This window comes from Mauremys reevesii, linkage group 1 (assembly GCF_016161935.1).
Source record: "Mauremys reevesii isolate NIE-2019 linkage group 1, ASM1616193v1, whole genome shotgun sequence".
In the NCBI taxonomy this organism is placed as follows: domain Eukaryota; kingdom Metazoa; phylum Chordata; order Testudines; family Geoemydidae; genus Mauremys; species Mauremys reevesii.
The window spans coordinates 278,067,891-278,086,190 of NC_052623.1; the positions used below are offsets into that span (position 1 = coordinate 278,067,891).

The 18,300-nt window shown below is 40.9% G+C and overlaps 1 protein-coding gene across 4 annotated transcripts in view; it reads right to left on the bottom strand.

The window, feature by feature from the left end:
• ELK3 (ETS transcription factor ELK3) overlaps positions 1-18,300 on the bottom strand; it is a 58,152-nt gene that overhangs the window by 30,064 nt on the left and 9,788 nt on the right. The window contains exon 2 of one of the 4 annotated variants that reach the window (XM_039495342.1): positions 609-872. The exons of the other annotated variants lie outside the window; for them this stretch is intronic. The gene's annotated coding sequence lies outside the window, so the exon portion shown is untranslated. The remainder of the gene's footprint in view (positions 1-608; positions 873-18,300) is intronic. 4 annotated transcript variants of the gene reach the window in all.

Below are 18,300 nucleotides of genomic sequence, written 5' to 3' on the forward strand. Positions count from 1 at the left end.
TTCTACATAGCTAAAACACAGTTTGGCAAAGGAAAGTGCAAGGCACTAAAAAATAATTCTAAGCACAAAAATATAGAAGACTGGCACTCCCATGTCACAATTTTAGTTGGAACGTTCTTTTTCCCACATTATTTTTTGCTAAAACATACACACCAGAGTAAAGGGAACGTAAAACACTGTGCATGCTGTTCACATAAACCCAGTGTCATTTCCAGGCCCTTAGCACTTCCCATTTCAATTTCTGTATCAACCACCGCGCTCTGGCCTCCTTGTTTCCACATTGCTCCTCTATAGTCCATACAAAACATGGCCTCTAAAAATCGTCATCCTTGCCCATCTCCCCCATATCCACTGCATCATGTTTAAACTTAGCCTCATTTACAATGCCCTCCATAACGGCCTCTGCCTAAATCATCTCACTGCATCACTGTAACTTCTCCTCCACTAATGACACCAGTCTATGCTGGTTCCTGCTCTCAGAATTCACTCCTGGGGTACTACCCTCTCTTCAGGAAAACCTCCTGATACTGCAAGAACCACAAGAAGGGAGTCAGGAATTAAATTCATTTAACTAAACATACACGCCGCTGTGAGGTGACCTGCCTTACCATAATGACTGCGTAATCGTATTGCTGTAATCCCTCTCCTTCCTCACCAATCCTCTTTCTCTGCTGCTTTGTCACCTCCTTTGTTGCATCATGTCTGCACTTGGGCTGTCAGCTCTTTGGAGCAGGGACCATTTTATCGGCAATGTCAGGAGCCTAGCACACTTGGGAAGTGTAAAATAATTCCCCCAAAGGGATTCACCTTAAACATTCCATCAGTTACGTAAGAAGTATCTTGCCCTTCAGTATCGCAGATGGAGCTGGCAGCTAGGAGAAAAATTTCAGAAGTGCCCTAAGTCAGTTGGAAAAGTAAATCCCATTGAAACAGTGATTTAAGCATAAGGTAAATTTTTCAAAAGGGGCTGAGGGCTTGTCTATGCAGGAACATCCAGGAAAAATAAGCCAAATTAACTAAAAATGCGAATTTGAAGTGGATTAATTAAACCACATTAAACTTCTGTCTGAACACCCTCATTCATAGAATCATAGGATTGGAAAGGACCTCGAGAGGTCATCTAGTCCAGGCCCCTGCACTCATGGTAGGACTAAGTATTACCTAGACCAGGGGTTCTCAACCAGGGATCTGGGGCCCCCTGGGGGGCCGTGAGCAGGTTTCAGGGGGTCCACCAAGCATGGCTGGCATTAGACTCACAGCCTGTGGCCTTGAGCCCCAACACCCGGGGCTGAAGCCGAAGCCTGAGCAATTTAGCTTCACAGTTTCCCCTGTGGCATAGGGCCCCGGGCAATTGCTCTGCTTTCTACCCCTTAATGATGGCCCTGGCTTTTATATGGACAAGAACAGTTGTTGTAGCACAGGTGGGCCATGGAGTTTTTATAGTATGGGGGGGGAGGTCTCAGAAAGGAAGAGCTTGAGAAACCCTGATCTAGACCATTCCTGACAAGTGTTTGTCTAACCTGCTCTTAAAAATCTCCAATGATGGAGATTCCACAACCTCCCTAGGCAATTTATTCCAGTGCTTAACCACTCTGACAGTTAGGAAGTTTTTCCTTTTGTCCAACCTAACCCTCCCTTGCTTCAATTTAAGCCCATTACTTCTTGTTCTATCCTTAGAGGTTAAGAATAATTCTTCTCCCTCCTCCTTGTAACAACCTTTTATGTACTTGAAAACAGTTATCATGTCCCCTCTCAGTCTTCTTTTTTCCAGACTAAATAAACTCATTTTTTTCAATCTTGCCTCACAGGTCATGTTTTCTAGATCTTTAATCATTTTTGTTGCTCTTCTTTGGACTTGCTCCAATTTGTCCACATCTTTCCTGAAATGTGGCGCCCAGAACTGGACACAATACTCCAGTTGAGGCCTAATCAGCACGAAGTACAGCGGAAAAATTACATCTCATGTCTTACTTACAACACACCTGCTACTACATCCCAGAATTAAAGTGGCCTTAAATCACTTTCAAAGTGAGTTAAAGTAACTGAATTAAGGCCAGGCCACTTTAATTCTGAATAAAAGCATCATGCAGGGATTAAATACAGTTTAACTAGTCCACTTCAAATTCACACTTTCAATTAATGCATATTAATTTTCGTGGGTGTCCTTGTATAGATAGTCACTTCCTTTTATAAGATCCTGTCTTCTATTGCTTATGTAGTAACAGAAGAACTAGGACATTTCAGAGAGTCAATATTCTGATTTGCCATGTGTGTGCACACATTTAAATCAAGATTCAGGATTGTTAACATTGTAAAAATAGCCTGACCTTCAATCAAAAATTCATTTTCAATTGACCCTTAAACTAGAAAATGAATAAGCAAGAATTTTCTCATTTTCAGTAATTTTGGAATTTGTCAGCATGTAAATATTACCTCTAACCATTGGTATAAGTATCAGGGCTAGTCATTCAGGCTTTTGTGACCGCTGCTCTAGGTATCCAAATAGGATAATTAGTTGATATCCCTAAATCAGGGGAAAATAGGAGTCGTAAAGCCACTAATTCAATATTTTTCCTTAGCACTTGCTTAATTGCTTGTTTAATTCTGACCTTGTTTCACATATCTGATACAGATATAAGAATCTCAGTATTATCAGGTTAATTGGATTTTTAGGAGTATCCACTGTCTACATCTAAGTCCAGCAAATGAAATTATCTCCAAAACAAAATTAGTAGGGTCTAGATCACTAAGGTTCGAATATTATTCTACGGTGCGGCCAGTGTGTTTATCAGGTTTATGGCTCTACAGTTCTGTTTGGTGTGACTGCCACAAGGTGGCACAAGGCTTCTAGCTATTCAACCATGTGAGACTGTATGTACCTGTATAAGCAGTTCACTGAACTTTAGGTATTTCTCTTCACTCATATACATCAGGGTGTTAATTAATGTTTGTTGCTTTTCACTCACTAGAAAAACAATCCACTAGGTCCTATGATAAACAAAATGAAACTCTGCATGTAGAATATTTAATGACAAAAATAAATAATTTATTCTTCACTAAAGTTATTTTACTGAGTCAGCTAAAGATACTGGAGAATTTAGTGAATATCTTTAGGGGGGAGGCAAAATAGAACTGGGAACTTGCTTTGGTCTAAATCATTTCAAAGCACACACACCAAAAGAGGTTTTCCAAATTTGTCCATTTTTTTATGACTGCAAAGGCCTCATTTATACATTACATTTGGAAATTCAATTTGAACACAAAAGGCAGGAACACATAGCCGACGACTCCCAGATGTGCAATGTAACAATAATATAGTCTACGACAGAGGGCAGAGGTCCATGGGGAGCCATTCCAGTCTCTTCAACAAACCAGTATTTAAGTTAAATGTAAAACATATATTTAGAATTAAAGGCACAGTATTTATTTAGTTACATTAATTTGTATGCAGATTTTATGTATTTTTATACCAATCCTTTTTTACCCCATGTATGATAAGAAAAAGGGTATAAACACATATATAGATACAGATATTTAAAGTTACATCACATGCCTTAAAAGCAGATATAGTCTATTGGATAAATAAGTATTTAGCCTCTCATAGAGGATTTATCCAAGACATTCTGGTTAATCATGTAACTCTATTCATCTGACTCTCACATGTATACACTAGCCCCTGGAGTTAAAAAATGTGTTTATTTTATTACACAGGGAGATGGCTCATAATCATATTGTTACAAATACATTTTTATTTGAGTTTCTCCCTTATAACTAATAATATACAATATAAAGAAATATCCTGCACAATTTTAATTTACATCTGGTGCCTCTTTGTAATGACAAAAAGCATCTGAAATCATCAACTTATTTTACTCTGGGAAATTAAAAATAGCTTAAACTGTTTTAGACTTTTGTAAAACAAATCTCATGGGCTAAGACCTTGAAGACAGAATTTCAGTTGAAGAAATTAAAAAGGGTAAGGGGTTCTGAAAACACCAACACAACCTTCACAATCATGATGACATAAGTCATATTACTAGAATAGTTCAGACACACAATGTGCCTTTCTTTGCTTTTAGAGCTGGACTACATCCTCTTCTCTGTATCAGAGGAAAGTTTAATTGGACCGTAACTGGTTTAGAAGTGTGTTTTGTTGCAGCACCTTCCTGACCCTTCAGTCCTGACCAAGAGCATGTATTATAGGTGGTGCAGGTAGTGACAACTATAGCTAAGGTTGCCCAACAGTTTCCATTATAAAACCCTGTTTCCAGTTCTTGTAACTTCCACAAACAAACTATACAGGCTGAAATTTTCCGTGCCGGGTGTCTGCCTCAGGCTGATTTTTTTTTTGGTAAGTTTTAAATAAAATGGGTCAGCTGTTTCCAAGGACATAGTTAAGGGAGACTATATGGAGCTGTGGAAGAGGACGAAAGGAGCAGGGGGATAGCAGCAGGGGAGGGGATAAGGCTGGGGGAGACAGAGTCCGAAGGGTCTGTAATACCTAGAGATCACTCCCCTGCAGAACCTGGAATAGTCTCATCTTTTCTTTGCTGTGTAGCAAATAACTGTGAAATAGACTGGCAAAGCATAGGTGTCCATCTCCTCTAGTCCCAGGTTTCACATAAAAGATAACAGCCTTCTACTGCTACCTGTTACTCCATTAGCTCAAGTAATACAGAACTGTGCTATGATCTATAGATCCCAACCCTGCTGTTCACCCATATGCGGGAGGGAGGGATTCAATATGGTTCTACATGATACATTTTTTTTCCAATTTGTTTTTTTTTATCTTAGGAAATTACATCCAAAAATGCTACAGTAAAAGAATGTTAATGTTGCAAAGCCAAGCACCAAAATGTTAGGTTGGTTAGGTTAGTTAGGTGCAAGCTTAATTCAGTCCCCTTGTGCATACGCATTATGGTAAGTTTTTAATTATATGATCACATACTATTTTTTCCACAGGATCCCTGCCTCTTTCAGTGCATAGGGTGGACTGAAGTTGTTGTCTGTAGGACCCTGCTTCATTTGTTGCAGAAGCTGGAAGGAGTGTAATGAATGAGGCAGGGAATGGCAGGAAGAGAACGGACAGTCTCATGGTTAAGGCAGTTAAATGGTGCCCAGGAGAAATGGATTCTATCCTTGCCTCTGCCACAGACTTGCTATGTGAAGCTGGGCAAGTCACATATACCAATATATTCACAGGTGGCCATTCATTGTCTATTCTTTATTTTCTGGGTACCTAATTTAAGATACCTGGTGTCTGATTTGCAGAAGTACTAAGCACTCACAACTGAAACTGAAGTCAACGGGATCTCTGCGCTGAACATACAAAGCGCTATAAAAAAAGGCCAAATGCTCTGAACAGATTGGTCACACAAAATTAGTTAACACTGTTACAATTTTGGCTTCTGTCTCTGTCCCTCAGTGGCCATGTGTAAAATGAGCATAATAGCACTTCAGCTCTCGGGGTGCTGCAAAGATGATTTAATTAACGTTTGTAAAGAACTAAGATGCAGTACAGTAGATTCCGAATATCAGCAACTCCTTGGTGGAGAGCCAAAAGTTGCTATTAATCGGCAGTTGCCAATAAGCAAAAAGAAGGCTTGTGGGGCTGCAGCCCCGCAAACCTGCCTGCAGTCAGTGCTCAGCAAATCCCAGTGCTTCGTTCCAGCACTGCGCCCCTGGAAGAAAGCGCTGGGGCACACAGAGCACCAACCGCAGGCAGGTTTGCAGGGCTGCAGCCAGGGAAGGAAACATTACGGCTGCACAACACCTCTCCCTTCACTTTCCGGACCACTGAAGGCCCAGGCTTGGTACATCCATGCACTTCCATCCCTGACTGCAATCCCACTAGCCTGCCTGCAGACAGGGCTCTCTACAGGGAGCGGGGGTACTAGGATGTACTGAGCCCAGACCCACAGCGCCAGGGTGGAACACAGCACAAGGAGAGCACAGGGAGAGGTACCATGCAACCCCATGGGCCACCAGCACCCTGCTCCCTGTGGAAAGCCACCCCCTCCAGCCTCCTGGCTGCCCTGCCTGCAACCTGCCCGGGTTCCACAGGTACCAGCGCTTCCTCCCCTGGCTGCAGCCCTGTAAACCTGTGTGTGGCCTGGGCTTGCCACAAAGAAGTTAACAATAGCTGGCATTCCAGTCGCCAATATCCAGACCAATTAACATTCTAGTCAACTGGACCAAATCGGTTCCAGGCAGAATGTTCCTATTTACAGAACATTGTTATTAACAGAGTTGCTATTAAGCAGAATCTATTTTGCTACAATGAGAGCCCCACAGAAAAAGTGGAGGAAATTAATAGAGCTGGTTGGGAATTCTCTGTCAGAATGATTTTCCAACAGAAAATGCAGTTTCTCCAAAATCAAAATTTTTGCTGAAAATTTTCAGATTTCTGTCAGGAAAATCTAAATGAAATATTTCATTTTGGGTGGGTTTGACCCAAATTGGAATGTTTTGGTTTTTGAACTAAGCCGAAACATTTTGTTTCAAATAATTATTTGGGTCCCCCATTCTCTCCTATGGGCTGGACTCCCTGGAGAACTACACCTTCCGATAATGCAATGTGGATTTCCCCCTGATTGACTGGCATGGTGCATCATGGTCAGATGGCTCTAGGTGCATTATGGGAGATGCAATCAAGCCAGGAAGCCTAGCCCAGATAGGAAAATGGTGGCATAAATTACAATTATGAGGCAATGAGCCACTACGGGACAATGTAGTTTAATACTGAACTAACTTGAAACAAAGCATTTTGATACATTTTGATTTTGGCAATGTCAATGTTTAGTTTCAATCTGAATCAAAATTCCACCAAAAATTTCAACTTTTTGTCCCAATTTGGGGAAAAAACAAATGCAGAACTGTCAGAATTTTCATGGGAATTCCTAATTTTGCTCAGCAAACCTAGAAATTAATAATTTTTTACTCAGTGCAAGGTTTGAATGGTGTGCAAGAAATAATGCCCGGGGCCACACATTGAATGATGAGTATAAAAAGAAATACTGACATTTCAGTGAACAACATCTATCCTGTGCACTGAATGAGTCAGAGGCTCTGTGGAAAATATTGTATGTGATCAAATAATTAAAGAATGCATTATAATGCATATGCACCAGGGGGCGGAATTAAGGTTGTACTGGCAACCTTAATTCTGGCATTCCTAACTTTTGAGTTTTTAACTTTGCAACCTTAATGTTCTTTACATTTAGGGGTTTTTGATGTAGTATATTTGTGGAAGGGACATATCCACCCAGTGATGTCAGAAGTATTAGGTTGAGCTGAATAGTCTAATAAATTTTCCCCCAATGAACACAATCTCCACTGATATAAATAATTATTGGTATAACAATTATACTTGGAAATAGAATATTTTATGACAAAGGAATAATCTGTATAAAACAGGGATCCACAAACTTCTTAAGCAACTATCACAGTTTACCAGACTAACTGAGAAATGAATAGATGCACGGCCCCAAGGCCCCAAATCCCAAACTTAAGGTTTACCACTAAGATAAGAAAGAGGAGCCTAGAATACCAATGCTGACACTATGCGCCAGTGATTGGGAACCTGCTTTAGAGTACACAGACAGGAGTTTGATAAATATTATCAAAGATGCCCATCAAAATGCCTATTCCCAGAAATGCTCAGGAGATACAACATATACATATATACACACACACCCATTGTGCTGTATTAACATTGCTCATTCTGGACAATTTAAATTAGTTTCCAGACAAAAATGTAAATAAATTGGAGTTCAGACCGAGTACAAATCAGGGTAATTTGAGGGTAAAAAAATGAACCATGAACAAAACCCCCACCTTACAAGAATGTTGTTGTCGTCAAAAAACAACTATTAGAAACACAGAAAATTCAGAATTAAGGTTAAATTGAGCAGTCACCTTATGTTTGTTTAAATGTTAATGACATGAACTGGGAGATAGAAAGTAGGATACTTTGTGGCGATATTAAGATCTGTGGGCCCTGGGATGGGGGAGCTAGAAACTCTACAGAGTAATTAGAAGGCAGAAAGCAGGAAATCCTGTAGTGTTCAGGAGCTCTCCATAGTCCCTGGCTTCACAGCTGATTTACCTAAATCTGGCCCCTAATCCCATATTCTCCTGTTTCGTCTAGGTTCCATGCCTGGATTCTTTTCTTCCACTCCCAGGTTTGCCTCTCCGTGGACTTTCTAGGGCAGTAGGAGCTGCTACAGATCTCACTAGGAACTCATGTAAACTTTAAAGTCCATGGACATGATTCTGCATATCCACTAAGGTAAAAAATCAAGGTATGGAACCTGGGTGAACAGATTAGTCAGGGAGGTTGACTGGAAAACCACAGGGGCTGCACAGTCTATCACAGGCCAGTTAAATCTGCAAAGCTTGGAATGGCTCACAGTGGTCAAGTATGTACATGAAAAAGATTAAAACACAGGCCTAGCCAGAGCAGGGAAATTAAATTCACTAAATACATTAAGAAATTACTCAATCCTTTTGCAACCAGAGCAGCTGCAAAACATACAACTACTATACACACACACACACACACACACACACACACACACACACACACACACACTCACTCACTCACCCAGCTACCTCTCACCCTCTCATGCACACACGTGCATTTATGTCTCATACAGGAAAGTACTTGTTTTGCAGGCACACGCATTTCTCTTTAAACAGATGTCTTTCTTCTTTTCAACTGGTCTGGAAAACGAGGGTGTATTTTTTGTGTGTTTATTGCCTTTGTATCCTAATTCTGGCTAAGAGCACGTTTCTCTGAGCAGAGTGACGCTGTGCATTGTTAGGTCTCTCATTCACGTTAGCTTTCAGCTTCCTCTATTTCTACAGGTTACAGGCAGGAAACTGGAAAATGGGCCACAGGAAACCTGGCCTCCTACATCTGTCCCAGTTTGTAATCGCAGCTCTGGTTTTATTTTGCTAAGTGTCTCAGGTTTGTTTTAACCCTTGAGATGATGACTGCATTAGCTTGCAAAACATGGCTATTTTGCTGTTAAATTACATTATTTTGGTAAGGTTGTTTTTTTTTTTAATGTAATTACTGGATACAAGAAATGATGAGAGAGTTGAGTAATTATTTTAAACAGGACAATATTTAGCAGGGAAAAAAATCATTATGCAAGTTTAAAAAGAATTCATTTTTCACTGAAATGACCAAAATCTTTCAATTTACTGTAACTAACACTCAACACTTAAAATAAATGAATATTTTTAGAGAAAAATACAGAAAAATGTAATTTCTAGCTCTTTTATCTTATCTATATTTTTTTTTTAGTTTAATTGCAAACATAAGAAACATGCTGGTTGTGAAAGGGAAAATTAATTTTAATATTATCAAGAACAATTGTTTTACACATGGCTCCAGATGCAAATTTGAGCTGATGATGATTTTGAGACAGGTTGTGTTTCTAGAATAATTAGCAAAATCATTAAATTTTTCCCTTGATATTGGTTTGTGTAACAACCAACAGATCATGAGAGGTTAAAGAAAGTGGCGAGTACTATCCAAATGGCTGCACAGGAACACTGTAAAAGAAAAAGCCAAAAGTCTGAGTCAATCTTCAAATTATATTTCTCAACAGTTATGCTTCAAGGATGACAAATAGGATGTGGTCAGTGAAAAGTTAGCATTTCTACCAAAATGAAGAAAAAAAATCAGTTTGTTTACTTAGAAATTTTGTCAAATATCCAGTGAAGGAGATGTTACTACTAATTTAACTGACCTTGAAAAAAATAAGCTTGCAAGTAAATGTGTAAACATTCGTGTATTAACTTGATGAAGAACTTTCTCTGGTAAATGCCAATAGAACTAACTTGTGCTGCAGTACACACCCACAGCACTTTAGGGAACTCTTTGTACACAATATAGTGTGTTGGTAATTTTTCCATATCCAGCAACTGGAAGGTTTCCTGCTAGAGCATCCTCAGAATTTTTCTATTGTGTTGAAACTGCAAAAACTTTCTAAATCTGGACTTCCTCCTATTATATTTTAGAGGTGTCTTTCTGGGAAATGCAGATTCAAGTCAAAAAGTAGGAATTCCTGCAGCACCACCCAGTGGAAACATTAGAAAAAGTTAAAGATTGACCCAACACAGAAGTTCTGAGATGGCTTCAGAAGAGCAGTAAAACTGCCACACAATTAAGGTGTTTTAAGGGTATGTCAAAAGACACACAGGGCTTTGTTGCCTGCAGTGCTTAGCAGTATTACATGAGATAAGCATGCTTCACCACTCATGTATAAACAACTAAACAGTTTTTCCTTAGCTTTTATTTTTGTAGGATCTTTTAATAAGAAATTAATTTAATAATTTACAGAGCGTCTTTCTCCCTCCCCCTCCCCCAAAAAATCACCACCAGTCACTTTGGGCTCTGTACAGTTTATCAGACAACAACAATTAAAACAGCACAAACTAGACAACAGCAACTTCAAATACGTTATTAAATGACGTATCAACATAATTAAAAAGGAAGGATACATACATGGGGACTATAGCAGTTGCAGAAGAAAAACACTTCTGATAAAGCAACATCTTCAATAGATTTTTAAAAGGAGAGAGGGATGGACTGAGGCAGATGTCTATGAGTTCCACAGGCTTGGTCCCTTGCCACACTGAGGTGTGATGACAGAACCCCTACGATGTGACCTTCTTTAGAGTAGAGACACCCAAAAGGGTAAGCCTCAAGAAGTAGCCTTAACAAGAATGGAATATAAAGCCCTTAACATGAGGGAATGTGGCCTTTTCCTCCCTGTTAAGGGCTTTAATAAACAATATGTTTAACTATTTCTAAGGCTAACCCATAAACAGAAGTGCATAAATCTATAATGGTTCCAAACATTCACCTTGGGATAGATGTAAAATGAATACAGACTCCTTATATTTCCTTCATCTGCTCATATGGTGTACATCTGTGGCATGTTGGCAGTGCACTAGGTTGCAATCCAAGGGACTTCCAGGTTCAAAGGCAGCCCTGTATCTTTATCCTCCTCGTATGAATTTCTTTGTTACATTTTTGCCTGTGTCAGTGGGGCTCAGTTATAATTATTTTGTTCCGTTATATAAAATCTTTGAAAGTCTCCATTTTAAATGTTGAAAAAATATATGTGCAAGTGGGAAAACAGCTAGATAAAGGCAGTGTAACTACCATGTATTTAGATATTAGTTTGCGGTACGGATGCTACTTCTGAGGAGTTTACTCAACATATCCAGAGATGATTACTCCTAAAAATAAATATTACTTCTTTACCGGTGAGCCTGTACTTTAACTAGTGTTTAAAAGCTTCAGATTTGCTGTCAAGGTACAGAAACAGAAGCTTTTATCATTGATATTGATGACTACAATGTGAAGATGCATTTTTAATGTTTATCAGTAGAATCATAGAATACTGTAAATGTTCCCTGTATATCTACTGCTATTTTCATACAATATTTATTTTTATTTTTAAACCAATCCTCCACTCTTAACTGACTTGTCTTTTACTAGAAACTCAGGAAAACGAACAGGTCTCTAAATACTGTGGATAGAAAAGGATAGGGTCAAAAGGAAAGGGAATGCAATTCTAGTAATTTAGTTTTGGCTTAGTTTGAAGGTGAGACTGAGACTTGAAACATAGTGAGGTGATGGGCAACATATGTTGGCAGACTTAGCTACCCTTCTTCTGTAAATTGAATTTTCAGAATGTGTTGGCTTAGGAAAGATGAATCGTAAAATTATAAAATAGCACAAGCAGGTTATCTGTGTACTTACTCGTTACACTGGGATTTAGTTGTATGATTAGACTAAAAATTGCATGGTCTGATTTAGTAAAAGGCAATTTGTGTACATATATAGACATTTGCATACAGAGTCTCCTAAAAAATAGCAAATGTTCCTTTGATAGCTAATATAGACTAATCCAAAATCATGAATTCCTTATTCACATTGGTGAACAGTTACTCACAGGAGTAGTCAAGACCCACAGTTGCTGGCATCCATAGGATTAGTCCTGTGACTAACTGTTCACCAGAATGAGTAATGGGTTCAAAATCTAGCCCTAAATTAAGAATCACTGGTATGTACTCTCATGTATCTCAAATTCCAAGAATATTAGTTTCCTTCTCCCTTTCTCAGATACAAAATTGATCCATAAAAGTTCTTTTATGCCAAAAGCTATCCAGGTTCTGGTTTGCTCTAGTGCAGGGGTTGGCAACCTTTCAGAAGTGGTGTGCCGAGTCTTCATTTATTCACTCTAATTTAAGGTTTTGCGTGCCAGTAATACATTTTAATGTTTTTAGGTCTCTTTCTGTAAGTCTATAATATATAACTAAACTATTGTTGTATGTAAAGTAAATAAGGTTTTTAAAATGTTTCAGAAGCTTCATTTAAAATTAAATTAAAATGCAGAGCCCCCAGAGCCAGGCAGTGTGAGTGCCACTGAAAATCAGCTTGCGTGCTACCATAGGTTGCCTACCCCTGCTCTAGTGCTAATGCTGAAGCCTAATGAAATAACTAACTTATCATTTAGTCTGTACCATTTTTCACAAACCTAGTACACTGATAAGACCTACAGGTATCACCCAGCATCTTGCCTCTCACTTCATTCATTAATGTAAACACTAAAATAGCTAGTGGGCTATAAGTTACAGTTTAAGATGAACATTATTTAAACAAAAAAAAATCTGGTCATTGTCCTACAGGGTTGGTAATATCCTGTATACTTAAATCAATTCCCAAGGTTGCTTCAAACCATGAAGAAGAAAGGGAAGGAGCATCACTTAAATTTTTACCACAAACATCACTGGAGAAAAAGTGCCTAAATCACAAAGCTTTAGAAATGACATTTGTTCACCAACTAATCTGTTAACATCTCTGCAGCTTCCCAGGACACACAGCAATCATTATTTTTGTTCTGTCTATTGCATCATGGATGAGGTATTAGGTCACTCTCATCAAATAAGATCTAAAGACTATAGCCACTCTCCTCAGACCTCGCCATGCTGCATAGCGAAAGGGGATGGATGCCACCTTTGTACTCCCCAATCTTGGAGCTGACTGGGGATCAGTTGAGCCACTGTTGTATATTAGAGCAGTCTGGGGCCGCTCTAATTTGCAAACAGCTGTAACCTCCATGGCGCCTGCAGTAAACAGAGATCGCTGGAATAAAGCGGTGCTATAATTAGGCTCCCTATACCAGCCCTGCTACACTGAAGGATTCTCTTCAACTGACCGTTTAGACCAGCTTTAAGTCTACTCTGAGTCACCAAAATACGATAAAGCAAGAGGCCAAGATCAGACCCCTATATCTAGAAGCTAAACCCAGATTCTGATCTCAGTTAAGCTAGTGTAATCTGAAACTACACCTCTGGAAAAACTCCACTGACTTCAGACTCCACTAATGTAACTGAGATCAAAATTTGTCTCTCCCTTCTATATATCTTCTAATATTATTCATTCTTCTATGGCATTACTGTATGTTTTGCTCGGAAAAGCTGATTGAAGTACTTAGATTGTAAACTTTTGGAATCTGTTTGTACTAGCACAAAGGGGGCCACTGAACACCATTGCAATATAAATTGTTTAATAGTTGTAATACATACCAGGACCTTTCTCAGAAAGCTCAGGCTGAAAGGTACTCAATTAACTCTATTTGTAAAGAACAGACAGATGATAAAGGGATATGTGGAGATATTACAGTGAAATGCTGCCACCAGAGAAATGTATGTTGTAATAGAAGTCTGTTCTGCAGCTGTATTAGCATGTCAGTTGTTTCACAAAGCTAGCAGGGTGAAACTTTTACAATACCATAATTAAATAATTTTAACAAATATCCTAAGTAGATTATTGTACAAATGTAAAAATACTACGTTTTAAACAAATTCTATTTATGTTTTGTTTTTGCCAGTATTTTCAAGAAAACTTCATCTTGCAAGATGGCATTTTACACAGAGCTAATACTTAGCGCATCTTCTATGTTAACACTTAGAGAGCCCGTTATACATTTTAAAATTATTTTAAAGATTGAAAATCATGTACTTGGGGAGACTGTGACAATGATTCATTATGTGACTTAACAGCATTTTTGTTAGCAGCTAACACTGTAGTATGTTTAAAAATAAATGAAGAAAACATTGTAAAGGGCCATGCATACTGGTATAGAACATTGTGAACGGTGAGAGAGACAGGATTTTCTCTGTTATTACCCTTGCAGTTAGGATGTTAATAAACCTGAGGTACCACATGAAGATAATACACATTTCAAAAACCCCAGAAAATGAGTCAGCATGGCTGCTCTGTATTTGCAACCCTCTGATATGGAATAACACCTTGGCATAGACAGCCCAAGACAAGGTGGAAATGGTTCTGTTCTGTGAAACAGACTTTAGGGAGCTCATGCAGGGACCAACATCCTCTGCACGCCATGAAGCTGCTCTGCATATCCTGACACAAGTTTTTGAAACAGGACTATGACACACCAAGACGACCTTTGGCCTCTGTAGGGTAGGGGCAGGCATAGGAGTGTCAGGATCTACTCCAGTCCCACTAAGCGCTGCACTAGCAAACACTTTATCGTGTGCTTAACTTAAAACATGCAAGTAGTCCCATGCCATTAATAGGAGTACTCACATACTCAGAGTTAAGTATGTGTTCAAATGCAGTTGCAAAACAATTTGTGGCCTGCAGGATTTCTTCTCCCTCATCTCAGGAAGGGAGTTAGCTGTGTCTCTGGAGCACCTCTTACTTACTGCTATTGATTGAATTTGGGGGGCAAAAGAGGAGCACTTTCTGTGCTGGGAGTTTGCCATCAAGTTTGATAGGACTCTGAGCTGGTTGCTGTGTTTTGAAATCTAGACTTGGCTGTTGACTGTCCTGCTAAGTTGCCCTGCAGTTAGGTAAATTAGCGGCTCCTTTCTAGCAGGGGCTCTGAGAAGTGAGAGCAGTGCAGTTTTTAACTGGATAGGGCAATAATAAGAGGTAACTGAGAGAGAGGGGTTGAGTCACCCATTCCAGTTGTGTTTGGGGCCCAGGCTTTAAAAAGCATGCAGGCTCCCAGTAGGCTGATAAGATGAAGGCAGCTTCAAGACAGATAAACACATTAAATCGGTGGTGTCGTGAACTTCCGGTTGAGATCCCAGTGCCCTGGGGTTGAGATCCCAGTGCCTGATGGGGCAAAATCATCCTGGCAGATGCCATAGCATGGCAATCATGGAGCTTATTTGCTTTTGCATGACAGCAGAGATGGTTACTAGCCATATTGCACCATCAAACCCTTTCCATAATTGGAACTGAGGATGATCATGGCTACCAGTCCACCACCTGCTCTGTGTCAGAGCCCTGTTGATTCCCACTTGTGTGATGAATTAATAAAGAATGCAGGAATAAGACACACTGACTTTGTAGTGAGAAATGAGTGGAAGGCAGCCTCCAGCTGCAGCTGATAGTCCACACAGGACATTAAGCAGTGTCCTGTTGCTATGATGAGGATGGTTACCAGCCATATTGCACCATCCCATCACCAGAAAAATTACCATCAGCTGAAGCTGATCTGAGTGCTGCACTATCGCGTCTATCTGCAGCATTCAGTAAAGGGTGACAAGGAACTGTGGGACTAAGGGAGTTCACCAGTGGAGGAAGGCAGGACTGCATGGTTGTTCCCCCCTCCCCCCCTTTCCTTAACTTTCAGGTACTCTACAACAGTGGTTCTCAACTAGGGGTATGTGTACCCTGGGGTACGCAGAAATCTTCCAGGGGATACATCAACTCATCTAGATCTTTGCCTGGTTTTACAACAGGCTACATAAAAAGCATTAGCGAAGTCAGTACAAACTAAAATTTTGTGGTGTTTAGATGTGCTTGTAATTATTAGAACTGGAAGCACTGGCTGTTGGGAGTGGGGAGGAGTGGAGGAAGCTGAGTTACAGAGTGTGGAACAGCAGCTTGGTAAAGGGGTTTCCACTGTAAAAATAAAGTCCTGTTGAAGCTTGTTAGTACCTTGCCTGCTTGATACAACAAATTTCATACAGACAAAATGAGAAAGTAAGCAATTGTTCAGAAATAGTGTGCTCTGACACATCTGTATTTTTATGTCTGATTTTGTAAGCACGTGGTTTTTAAGTGAGGTGAAACGTGACGTGCGCAAGACAAATCAGATTCCTGAAAGGGGTACAGTAGTCTGGAAAGGTTGAGAACTACTGCTCTACAAGGAAGAACCTGCCATGGGATGGAAAATGGCATGTCACCAACCCCACCAGTTGCTCTTTCTCTCTCCCTGCATCTGTGGGATCCCCCATCAGACAGGCATCCTAATCCTGGAGGCTTCCACCCAGGCCCTGGCTTTGACCTACTGGGACTGGGGCCTGCATGTCCCTGTTGACGAAAGTCTGACAGGGGAATGACCACGTGTGAGAGGTGTCTGTTGGTGGAGTCCCTCGGGAAACAGGTAAGAAGAGCTGCAGGACGAGGTGCCTCATCAGTGTAGCATACAGGAGTGTGAGGATTTCATTGACAGGACACACTTGGAAACATCTAGGATGGAGGATGTTAGCCAACTACAGATGACTACACCAGCACCAGAGGAAGAAGGAAAAATGGGGCTCCATAGAGAGGAGACTGGCTACTGGCCACCTTGAACAATAGATAGTGCTTCACCTCCACCCACGTCCATTGAGGCGAGGGAACTGTACATCGTACTGGCAACAAGACACAAGGAGCAGACTTCAATGGCTGAGGAGGAGGAGCCACCTGCCCCCAAAGCTGGGAGGCTCACAGTCTCCTCACCCAGGAGGAGTAGGTGTAGGGTGCTGGTGGCTGGGCACTCCCTTCTGAAGGAGACGGAGGCATCCATCTGCTGACCTGACATGATTTCTGCAAAGGTGTGCTGCCTGCCTGCAGCCCACATCTGAGATGTTACGGAAAGGTTGCTGAGGCTCATCCGTCCCTCTGACCACTATCCAGTGTTACTCGTCCATATGAGCACTAATGATACTGCTAAGTATGACCCTGAGCACAGGATTTCTGGAGCAAGAATGAATGTTCTCATCCATCCTCCCTATGGAGAGTAAGGGCCCAGGCAGGGACACACACATCCTACAGATGAATGCATAGCTATGCAGATGGTATTGATAAGAGGGCTTTGGCTTCCTCGACCATTGGGATGAGATGGGATCCACCTAACCCAGAAGGGGAAGAGCATCTTCGTGCACAGACTCACCAACCTAGTGAGGAGGTTTTAAACTAGTTTCAAAGGGGGCAGGGGACTAAAGCCCACAGATAAACCAAAAAAAAAGGCAACCTTAACGGAGAGTTAGATGTTGGGGGGAGAGGGAGCATGGAAAATTACAAAAGGGTCATAGAAGAAACAAGAGCGACATCAGCAGAGGCATTTCCTTCACATCTTAGATGTACAAATGCAAAGAGAATAAACAGGAAGAATTGGAAATATTAGTATATAAGCTAAATTTATGTTTTAATTGGTGTCACAGAGACTTGGTGGGATAAGTTCCATGACTGGAATATTGTTATAGAGGAGCATAGCTTGTTCAGGAAGGACAGGCAGGATAAAGAGAGAGGAGGTGTTGCATGATACATCAAGAATATGAGCTTGTTCAGAGATTCAGAAGGAGGTCAGAGCAGACCAATTGATGTCTCTGGGTAAAGACGAAAGAGGTAAAAAGTAGGGGTGACATCATCGTAGAGAGTCTACTAAAGACCACCAAAAACACCTCTACCTTGATATAACGCTGTCCTCGGGAGCCAAAAAATCTTACTGCATTATGGGTGAAACCGCATTATATCGAACTTGCTTTGATCCGCCGGAGTGCGCAGCCCCCCCCCACCCCTCCCGGAGCACTGCTTTACTGTGTAACTTTAGCGCCCTCGTGGCCAAGATGGAGTCTGCTCTGCAGGCAGCTCTGGCCAAGAGAAGGCGCGCGCAGGAATGCAGCAGGAGAAATCACCCCCACAGGAAAAGTACAATGGATATAACAAAGGGAGATATTTATTTACAGAGGGATGAGTGGAGAAATACAGCAAGGGGAAATACAGGGGGAGCAGTAGAACAGGGTTGCCTCCAAACAAGGCCCCACAGGCCCAGTGGTAGCACAGTCTGGAAGGGCAGACACTGAGCAACGTGTCTGCACACAGAGTTCAGGAGGCCTGAGCAAAGTTCCAGTCTGGTGGTGAGTCTTGGGGGCTCCTGGTCGTCTTCGGCGCCAGTGAACTCTCCCCAGCAAACCCCTCCGGTGCCCTCTTCTGCCGCTCTCTGCAAAGCCACCCAGAGCGACCAC